The sequence below is a fragment of the Mercenaria mercenaria genome, chromosome 1 (assembly GCF_021730395.1).
Source record: "Mercenaria mercenaria strain notata chromosome 1, MADL_Memer_1, whole genome shotgun sequence".
In the NCBI taxonomy this organism is placed as follows: Eukaryota; Metazoa; Mollusca; class Bivalvia; order Venerida; family Veneridae; genus Mercenaria; species Mercenaria mercenaria.
The window spans coordinates 12463688-12475154 of record NC_069361.1 but is presented as its reverse complement, the minus strand read 5'-3'; positions in this window follow the sequence as shown (position 1 = coordinate 12475154).

Here is an 11467-nt window from a genome sequence, read left to right as displayed (position 1 = left end):
AACATCGCTATACTCATTACATGTATAATCAACTATATTTCTAATAGGTAAACAATCAACACATTCAATATAGTCGACTTCATCGCGAAAACGGCTATTTAAATCACCGCATATACAAATGACACCTTTGTTCTGATATTCATATATGTTACACAAAAGCTTATCATAAAATACAGATGCATCAATTTGCCTAGTTGAGTTCTTTGGAGGTTAATAACATACACACATATACAAAGATTCATTATTTACCTTTTTTTTAAACAAAGCCAAAGAATACCTTCTTCTCTATCATTCTCTACAGATATATCAAAAAATTGGAAGAGATCATATTTCACCAAAAAACCTACACCCCCAGAACCCGTCCAAGCATTAACATGCAAGTTTTGCCTATTATTACCAAACCATTTATATTTTTCAAGGAATATAGTGTCATTATTTTTAAGGTGTGTTTCTGCAATACCTATTATGTCCAAATCAAGGTAATTACTACAGTCATTTCTTAATTGGAAATTAATGGAGCTCTAATCAGGATTCCATCCATTGACGTTCCAAAATCCTGTAGCTATCTATCTCCGTCTTTGACCACCTGATTGGTTATTTCGGTATCCGCCACGTTGACCGCCTCGCTGACCACCACGTTGTTGCCATCCCCTTTGCTGAGATCTTCCGTTATCGTTTCTCCCATTCGTTCCCCGAGGACTGTCAGCAATCTGACCTCTATTTGCACTTTGCTCATTCTGCCTATTGTTGTTAGCATTACCAGCCCTATGTTGACTGCTGACTGAAGATTTATTTGAATCAACAACTCGCGATCCTCTTACAATAATGTTAGAATTTCCTTCCTTAATGGCCTTAACAATTACACGCATGTTAGATGCCATTTTCCTGTCTTCTTTGGTTTGGTCACTGTAGATGTAAACTGCATTAAATCTATCACTATCTTTTAAATTTCGTTTTGCACCAAGGATTTTCTTTTTATCATTCACGTCCTTGCATTCCGCAATCACAACTCCTAGTTTATTGTTGAATGATTCCTTCCTCACAACCTTGGTTACTGACACATCACGTAGCTGAAGACCTTCACCTATAAGGTCATTTACCTTTCTTTGAAGATTTACCGAGACATGATATGGTAGGTTTCTAATCACCACATTACACTCAGTATCAGTATTCTGAATATATTCCACTTGGTTTCGTGTGAGATCTTCTATTTTCTCAGCAATTTGGGAAATATCATCCATTACCTCCTTTCGCACATCACCTATCTTACTATCTATCTCATTCCGCAACTTTGCTGTTTCAGAACTTATTCTCTTATCGAACACTTTTGTTAATTTGTCTGTAATCTTTTCAGTTATGCGTTTCTCGGAGTCAGAAATATGCTCTTGCAGCGAATCCATACGCATGTTCATACTATCCTGTATTCTTTGCACATCCTTAGACAATTGAATCAGAAGGTCTATATTAAATCTGCATTAGTTGTGCTATTTTTTTGGAACATGTTGGGTCGCTCCATGTCCGGTCCCAAAATTTTGTCAGTTAACGTATCGCTATTACTTTTATATTTTTTAACAGATTCTTCATTATCCATAGATGCATGTCTCCGCTTCCTGGAAAGATCCTGAGTTGGGGCATTCACTCTGGCAACTGGCTGAGATGACATAAATAAGTCAACATAATCTCTGGCCTCTATGCCATTGTCACAAAATCTACTACTTTCTAGTGCCATTGCGAATATTGTAATCTTTCAAAATTTACCTATTCAGTTCTTGACACACCGTTGGTACAGTTTTTATTATGACTACGGTCAAACTTTGCCCATGAAACAGAAATATTGAAATAATCACAATTATATGTTTTGCTTGACCTTCACTTTTTTTATAGGTGTGACGTCATTGTCCAAAGATTCATGAATAGCGAATATGCATTTGTTAAAGCGGGATCTGTTGGCCTATTTTAGAAATAAATAAAAATAATAAATAAAAAATCCTTTAATTGATTTTTTCTCATGTATTCTAATCAAACTTGATTTGTAGCATCCTTATTAGGCCCGCAGCCAACTTTGTTCAGCCTGGACATTTTGACCCCTTTTAGGGGCTGCTAGAGCTAAAACTAGAAATGCCTTTATACAGCGTCTCATGAACAACTTGGTGGATCTTTGTCAAACTTGGTCTGGAGCATCATTACAAGGTCCTCTTCCAAATTTATTTATATAGGAAATTGGGCCCTATTAGGGACCACTATAGCTAAATGTAGATATGCCTTTCTTCGCATTAACCACTAAAATGTAATGGATTTTTATCAAACTCGATGTGTAACAATATCGTATGGTCTCCTGCTATTTTGTTACAAATGGGGATAGGGACCAATTAGCTAAAAGTATAAACACGTTTAATGACCTCTTCTCATGAACCGCTTCATGAATTTTCATCAAACTACTGCTGTAATTATTCGTCTAAGGATAAACGAAACAAAATTGCAACCCTACGAAACCTTTGCGAAAAATTAAAAGAGAACCATTTAAATTGTTAAAGTGCGGTGTTTAGTTTTGCAATTTGAAAAATGTTAGATGAAAGATGAATGTTAGATGAAAAATTCATAAACTTCTTTCCTTATTACAATTCGCCGACCATCATTTTTAAAGATATTTCTTGTTAGTACTACATTTATATAGCACACTTTTCATGCTGATGTACACGTTCAACAGTACAAACAAGTACACATTGAACACAAACAAAAAAATGCATTTTCACATTAACAAAAATCATGAATGTAAAACATACAGGTAAAAGAAGACAGACATATATACATATTCAAAAGTATTTGATTTAACCATATTTTATTGCTTATATACATGCAAATAAAAACAGAAAATTACAACAAAACAAAAGCAAATGGGTTAGGCAACAAGTTCTACCAACATTGCATTAAGCCCTTTTCAGATTTAAAGTATTTAAGTGATACTAGGATAAAATGGTGTTCTACTCCGTGATGTGAAAAAAAATGTATTGGTCAGTTTACGAAATGTTGTACAAAGAAGTGGGTTTTAACAAGCTTTTTAAAGCTGACAGCGTGTCAGCTTCCCTAATTTTGACGGGAAGGTATATAGGGGCGGTGAACGAAAAGCTCTGATTTCCATATATCACGATTTTAGTTTTTGGCATAACCAGTGACAGCGTATCTTGTGATCTTAGGTTTCTGACCGGTTTATAAATTTCTGTACTATCCTATATATAGGCAGTGGACTGATCGTGTGCAGCCTTAAAGTGTGAGTCAGAACCTTATACTGCACCCTGTATTTCACTGACAACCAATGGAGCTCCTTCAGAACCGATATTATATGATTGTGACGGAACGTCCTAGTGATAAACGTGGGCTTCCGGGTTCTGGATATGCTGTGGCTTGTCAAGTGTGCTGTTTGGAATGCAACTTTACAAGGCATTCTAGTAGTCTAAATTGATACCAAATATATGTGTATACAGATACATTTCTCAATTCTTAAAAAAGAAGTTTGAAAGTGAATAAACTGTATTTGCCTTAACTGCCAATAGACAGATTTGGATAGATTTTATATAATACAAAGGCATTATGCCCATATACAAGAAATTCTGGGCCCTGTAAATTTGCCATAGACCAAGTATTGCAAAAAGGATATACTAGTGTGTGTAGAAGGTAAATAATGCGATATTTTTCAGCAAACAGGGTCCAGTTCTTCAAACAGAGGTGCCAGAGGGAAAATCTTAAGTGGAACAATACACAGAAATCACGTACTAAACAAACTTTGAAAAATGCTTTGCTTAGCGCCGTCCAAGTCGGGGCATTAAATACATGTTTGTGTTGCATGACAATGCCCTTTCCAACAAGTCAGCTGTTATTGACTTTTTGTGGGAGGAGAATGTCTTTGTTGTACTACATGCACCTTATTCATTAGAGACGGCGCCATGCGACTATTTTTCTTCTTCTAAATTAAAAATCATTTATCTGCTAGATATTTTGGCCCCAGGCAAGCGGTAGGATAGGAATGTTACCAGTGAATGTTGGGTATACCGAAATCTGACTATGAAAATGCATTCATAAATTGGATTAAACGAATGAAACTTTGTATAAAATATAGTAATGTGGCAGTATACTTCGAAGATATGACATGAAAACAGTGGCAATTTTATCAATACATTACCCATTGTAATTTATCGATTTTTCCTACTAGAATGAAAGAAAACATCATATTTTAAATCTAAAACTCAAGAAACTAGAGAAATTATTCTTTTTATGTAACGGTATTTGCTACATATATATGATTCAGTAGTGTGTAAATTACGTCATAAACACAAAAATAGCTGCCACATTGATTAGCCATTTTGTTTAAATTCCAGCTGCCTTATCTTTTTCAACAATGGTTCGATTTAAAGAAAATATTTCAGCATTATAAATGGCTGGATAGTGACTTTCTTATATATAACATCAACACATGTTTAGGCATTTTCTTCCCATTTTACCTACAGTGGCTGTCTTCATAATTTGTTGTGTTTTTTTTTTTTGGATAAATATATATACATGATCGTTTAGCAATGATTACGATAGATATTTATGATAAATATCATAATGGCTATAGGATACAGATTTTCACTGAAGAGGTCATGAAAAAATGTTTGACTGTCTATTTACGTGAATTTTCATTCTGTTTCACAGTGGCAATTGGTCGAACTAGCTCTTGGAACGCCTTTGCTGGCTTTGTTGATAATGCTTGTTTTAGAACGTAGCAATGTATTCTATACATCTGCATTGCCATAAGATATGTTTATTAAAAGTACAATATCGGATTCCAGTCATTCTACGGCTCCGTGTAACAGATCTGTCTGGGATTCTGCTGAATGAAGGTATGCTTTATTGCCTTTGTTATTTTCTGTTTTAAATTGATTTAATTGGCTGAATTACATACATTCCAGAGATAGATCTGTAAAACACGTGCGATACGTTTATATGACTAATTCCTTTATACGACTATTCTTAGATACTTGTGCAGTTTGACTGCGATCATTGCCATGTTTCGTGCACAAAGTTCACTAACCAACGATTGACTTTATCACACATAAAGTTTACTTTGAAATCTGATTGCATCTCATATGCGTCGCCGAAGAAGAGTGACCATTTAGAATATGATTAAAACGTCCATAGATTGTGTTTTACATAGACCTACTTTATAAAAATATATCTATGATCGAGATGTTGGTTGATCAAGATATAACATAAATGCAAACAAAAAGACATTTTTCATACTCAAATTCCGTAATTTCAAGTAGATGCCCATCCTAAAATTGCAGAAAACCAGTCAAAATTTCGGGAAAATATTTGAATGGTTTTGGGCCATATCTGGAGCTTTTCTATTCTTGTTCATTTCTTTATTATGTATGGATTTCCAATAACATCTTACATAATAATATCATACATGTACAGGTTAACAACCTTAATATGTCATCATCAGTCAATCAAATTTCACCCTGAACAACTATTCCGCTGGATCCCTTCACAAAAGCTTTTAATGAAATATGGCAGTAGCAATACTGTCTCGGTTTTGAATTACTATTGTTGAAAGTTACTGTATTCTTGAAAGGGTTACTGTTGAGAAGATAAAATGACATAAATAAAACAAGAGGGCCAAGATGGCCCTAGGTCGCTCACCTGAGAAACACACCAGGACAGTGTAAACATGTTTGACATAGTGATTTCATGGAAATAAATATTCTGACCAATTTTTATTAAGATTGCATCAAAAATGTGGTCTCTGAAGTGTAAACAAGCATTTTCTTCAATTTGACCTAGTGACCTAGTTTTTGAGCTAAGATGACCTACATTCGAATTTGACCTAGATTTGATCAAGGCAATCATTCCTCGATTGAAAAATACATCCTCTATCACATACAAAACATTTTTCTTTGATATATCCTAGCGACCTAGTTTTTAACCCCAGATGACCCATATTAAAAATTGACCTTAATTTCATCAAGGCAAGCATTCTGACCAAAATTCATGAAGATCAATTGAAAAATACAGCCTCTATCACATACACAAGGTTTTTCTTTGATTTGACCTAGTGACCTAGTTTTTCACCTCAGATAACCCATTTTCAAAATCGGCCTAGATTTCATCAAGATAATCATTCTGGCCAAAATTCATGAAGATAAGTTGAAAAATACAGCCTCTATCGCATACACAAGGTTTTTCCTTGATTTTACCTAGTGACCTAGTTTTTGACCCCGGGTGACCCATTTTCAAACTTGGCCTAGATTTTATCAAGTTCATCATTCTGACAAAATTTCATGAAGATCAGTTGAAAAATACAGCCTCTATCGAATACACAATGTTTTTCTTTGATTTGACCTAGTGACCTACTTTTTAACCTCAGATAATCCATTTTCAAAATCGGCCTAGATTTCATCAAGATTATCATTCTGGCCAAAATTCATAAAGATAAGTTGAAAAATACAGCCTCTATCGCATACACAAGGTTTTTCCTTGATTTTACCTACTGACCTAGTGTTTGATCCCGGGTGATCCATTTTCAAACCTGGCCTAGATTTTATCAAGGTAATCATTCTGACAAAATTTCATGAAGGCCAATTGAAAAATACAGCCTCTATCGCATACATAAGGTTTTTCTTTGATTTGACCTAGTGACCTAGTTTTTGACTCCAGATGACCCATTTTGGAACTCGGCCTAGATTTTATCAAGGTAATCATTCTGACCAAAATTCATGAAGATCAGTTGAAAAATACAGCCTCTATCGCATACACAAGCTAAATGTTGACGGACGATAGACAGACGACAGACGACAGACAGACGACGGACGCCGAACATCGAGCGATCAGAAAAACTCATTGCTCAGGTGAGCTAAAAAGTAGACGAAATATATTTGATAACTTATTATGGCTTTACAGATAATCATTATCTATTTTAAGCCGGCATATTTCAAAGTGTCGTTGCGTCTCGTATAGAAGTCATCATTTTCAGGGTAAGAAGATGGTGAGGCAGAAGGTGTTTAAGCTGGTGAGACAGACTGGAAACATCAAGCATACCAAAGTGACAAGGATGAAATGTTACCTTAAAACTCACGATTTCATACTTAAATACCATGACATACAGGCCGTGGGCTTCATTTTTAGCTCTTTGGCCGATTAAAACTTAATATTTCAGATGATGATACAAGCAAAGGCGAAAAATCGCCTACTTGCATTGTGATGACATTGAAATCACATTTTAGATTTGAAAAAGCATCAAAGCATCGGCATTATTAGTTTTTTTTAACGTTACTCGCCAGAGTTGTTTGTTTTTTCAAACTAGCGTTGTACAATGTATGTTCTTATCACTAGTTCATGTATATGATAGATACATTTCATTCATTGAAAACTGAAGAGTTTTAAGCCTAGTCCTAAATCTGTTGCTAGTGATCATTATGCGTTCGAGAAAGTACGTGGCGGCGTCATAACAGTTTATTTGTCGTGTCTTCTCCAAGGAACACAAGGACACGACAAATCAACAGTTTGATGGCCTTTTGTGTTTCTGCCTCCAACAGCAGTTTGTCGTCCTTAGATCTGCAACCTTTCAACATATCAGTAAAAAAAAATCACGTTTAATGGCATAACAACTGCGAAGTGATCTTTCCAGCCAATTTTTCTGATGGCCCATGACTTTTAGCAACAAAACTAAATACACGTATCGTAATATTAGAGAAAGGGAGGTAATCTGTACTTCTTTCTACGAAAGACCCGTGGTGACATTTCAGCTTCATTTTTTCACGCTTTCTGCTTTATGATTTCACGATTTCCACTTCATGAATTCACGATTTCTTCTTCCTGATTTCACGATTTGCACTTCACGAATTTACGATTTCACGATAAAACTTCACGATTTCGCGATTTCACGATATCCACTTCACGAATTCACGATTAAACTTCACAATATCACGATTTCCACTTCACGAATTCACGATTTCATCATTAAACTTCACGATTTCACGATATCTTGATTTCATGATTTCACCATTAAACTTCACGATTTCCACTTCACGAATTCACGAATTCACGATTTCCACTTAAAGAATCCACGATTTCTCGATTTCACGATTTCATAATAGTACAATTTCAACTTTTCGCGACTTTAGTAGTCACATGACTAATGTATGACGTAGAAAATCGCGGGTGATATTCGCTACATGTAAGATGGCGTTATATATTTGCACAACCAGGTGGAAACTCGCCGAAAATGCCTCAACTGATGAGGAAATAGACTTACAAACAATACTTTTAGAGTGCATTATTGCTTTAAATGTGAAATTGATCCAGTCCCCTTTTTTCGGTTTTAGTAAGCTCCCCATCTTTGTTCTATTAAATGAAAGCGATGCATCTTATTCACATGTAAGCTATTGCCACCTGCTGTGTAAATGGTATGCAAACTGAGTTGATCAAGAGTACGGCCTTACCACGAGGGCCGTTCAAAACGTAAAAAAGCGGCTTAGACGTTTTACTACGTTACAGGCGTGGAAAGGATATACATACAAAATATAAATTCAATCCATGCAAGCATTCTCTTTTAAATGAACGGAAACCAATGTGTCTATGGACGGAAAGACGGATTCCAAAATAACGGAAAGACGGACGGACAACTGCAAGGCTTAATGCCCCGTCGCCATAAATGGCGGGGCATAATAAACATAATATATATATATTGGAATTGTCTAAAACAGTAAAGCTACTTGGGCATCTTATTGTATTCATACATGTTTTAGTGTTGAAAGTATCCAATACTGTGTTGGTACAATCACCAATATCCTTCCCCCAACCTCCACACACACGTATGCAGGAGTATAAACTCATCCTCGGTAACCAAGGCCATTCATTACGTATACACTTCATTGAATGGAGGGTAACGAAATGGATTGGCCTATTGGAAATAATGAAATCAAGAAATCATGAAATCGTGAAGTTTAATGGTGAAATCGTGAATTCGTGAAGTGGAAATCGTGAAATCAAGAAATCGTGAAATCGTGAAGTTTAATCGTGAAATCGTGAATACGTGAAATCATGAATTCGTGAAGTGGAAATCGTGAAATCAGGAAGCAGAAATCGTGAATTCATGAAGTGGAAATCGTGAAATCATGAAGCAGAAAGCGTGAAATAATGAAGTTAAAATGTCACCACTGGTCTTTCGTTTCTTTCTTATGGTGGCATTTTCTTTTCACGAATACTTTTACATAGTATATTAAAAATAGTTCTGTTTTTAAACAAATAGCTTTTACATTTAACTGTTGCTTTTTTCCCAAAATACAGTGCAGGATAAGTCAGCTTGCATTAACATTTGATGCCATCTTGACATATGCCAAAAATCCACAATTTAGATTTTTCAATTCATAAATGGTCTATTTTTATGAAACAATAAGGGTAATCACCTCAGTGCGCTCCTTTTCATACATTTCTTCGCGCACCTCAATTAGTTGGCGTCCGCCGCAAAAATGCATTCCTAAACACAAACAAAACAAAAAGTAGTGCACAGTTTTTCATTACTAGCAGGAACCATGTCACTGTCGAGTCAAAATGATAAGAAAAGACCATTGTGACATATTTTATCACGATAAGCAACTGCATCTTGTAGATACGGTTACCCTCCGCAGCTGGAGAATGGTGTACGGTTTCCGAACTATCGTCTAGGGTTACCTGACAGTAAGCCACCTATACGCTTCAGTAAGCCGCTCTTAATATTCTAACGGAAACAGTATGTAATACGAACATGTACATATCTACCACATAAGATAACACCGTACCCTAAACCTTGTTCCGTTAGGTGCAAATTTATATAGATTTATAGATATATGATTGAAACTAAAACTAAAAACTAATGCAAACGTACTTTTGCTTTTATTTGTTATTTAACAGCTTTTTATTTTATTTTTGTAACATAACTGTTAAATGGACGAATTGATAATTGGGTCAGCATCCGTTTTATTTCACTCGTCTTGTTCTCATGCATGCATTTCCATTTTTATCAACGATGAACCGCTGTGATCATGCCAACTATTCTGTTATATTTTGATTTAGCCCAAACTCCTAGAGTACATGTTTGAATAAGTACAAGTAATTGATAACTTAAAATGTTGATAAAAATGTCATGAAGAACTATGTGTAAATCTAGTAGATCCTATATTAATGGTACGAAGCTCTGGTCTGCTAATCATGCAAGAAACAAAATATTTCCTACCTGGGGTGTTAACAGTCACTACATAGCAGATTGATTCTTTTATGTACCAGGAGTTTGCAACACCACTGAAGTTTCCGAAGCTAATAGTACACTGAAAAAGATGTCTTTATTTATATTTTATAATACAAAATATGCTTAATCTTACAGTATTCTCAAATATTCTTTTTTGAAAATTTAATTTCTGAAGAAAATAAAACACGCGTCATTATTAGTTTACATGCGATCAGTCGTACGTAACTGCATCTGACATAATAGAGATACCAGCATTCGGTTGCATAAATCAAAAACAAATGTCTTTAATCATTATTTACAAAGATTACAAAGGTGTTCAAACAAATGAAATATACCGCTACACATCAGCTTTAGTTAAACTGTACAGAAAATATAGCGAGAATTTGTTATAGAGAAGATCAAAGGTCAAGTGCCCGGCACGGACGCAGTGTGTATGACTCCCAGATCAACAACTCGGACAAATCCGCTTATTCCAAAGATAGATAGAATCATTATATAAATAAGTTAAGTAAGGGATTGTTTGTATATTTACAATTGGCTTATACTTAGCTAAATTTAACTAATCATTTCCCTTTATTTATATGAGCGGTGACAAATATGGTATATTTGATACCGTGGTGATGTCGAAAATGTACAATCCCTCTAAAACTGAATATACTGAAGGAGACTAATTTCTTTTACATTTTGATAAGAATATCTAGTTATGGTGATAATTAATAGTTACCATTCACACTGTGACCAGTAGCAGTGGAAAACACCCTTTGATACTTGAAAAAAAAAGAAAAAAGAAACTTATATCATTGTTTGACAACGGAATATTAAAGTCACAGCTTATTTTTCCTGACGACAAAAATGTCAGGTTTGCAAAGAAATTAAAAAGGCCAATAATTAACTAGAACAGTGAAATTTGTAATATGAGATCATTTCGTATTTTCATGTACCTGTATGACTCACTGTTATATTGAAATGCAATTATTTTAGACAGAGCAAATCCGCATCAATATAATTCCATTCATAATTTATAGAGATATGTATCATCAGCAAAATCTGGAAATGGCGTTCCTGCTGTCTCAACAAAATATAGTTATATAGGCCTACCAGGCTCTACTATGTGCGTTTCTATTCTGTTCTGTTTAATAATCAGACAAGGTTGTTGTCCACTATTCAGTCAGAATTTCTTACCGCCTAAAAATACTATATGTGTAT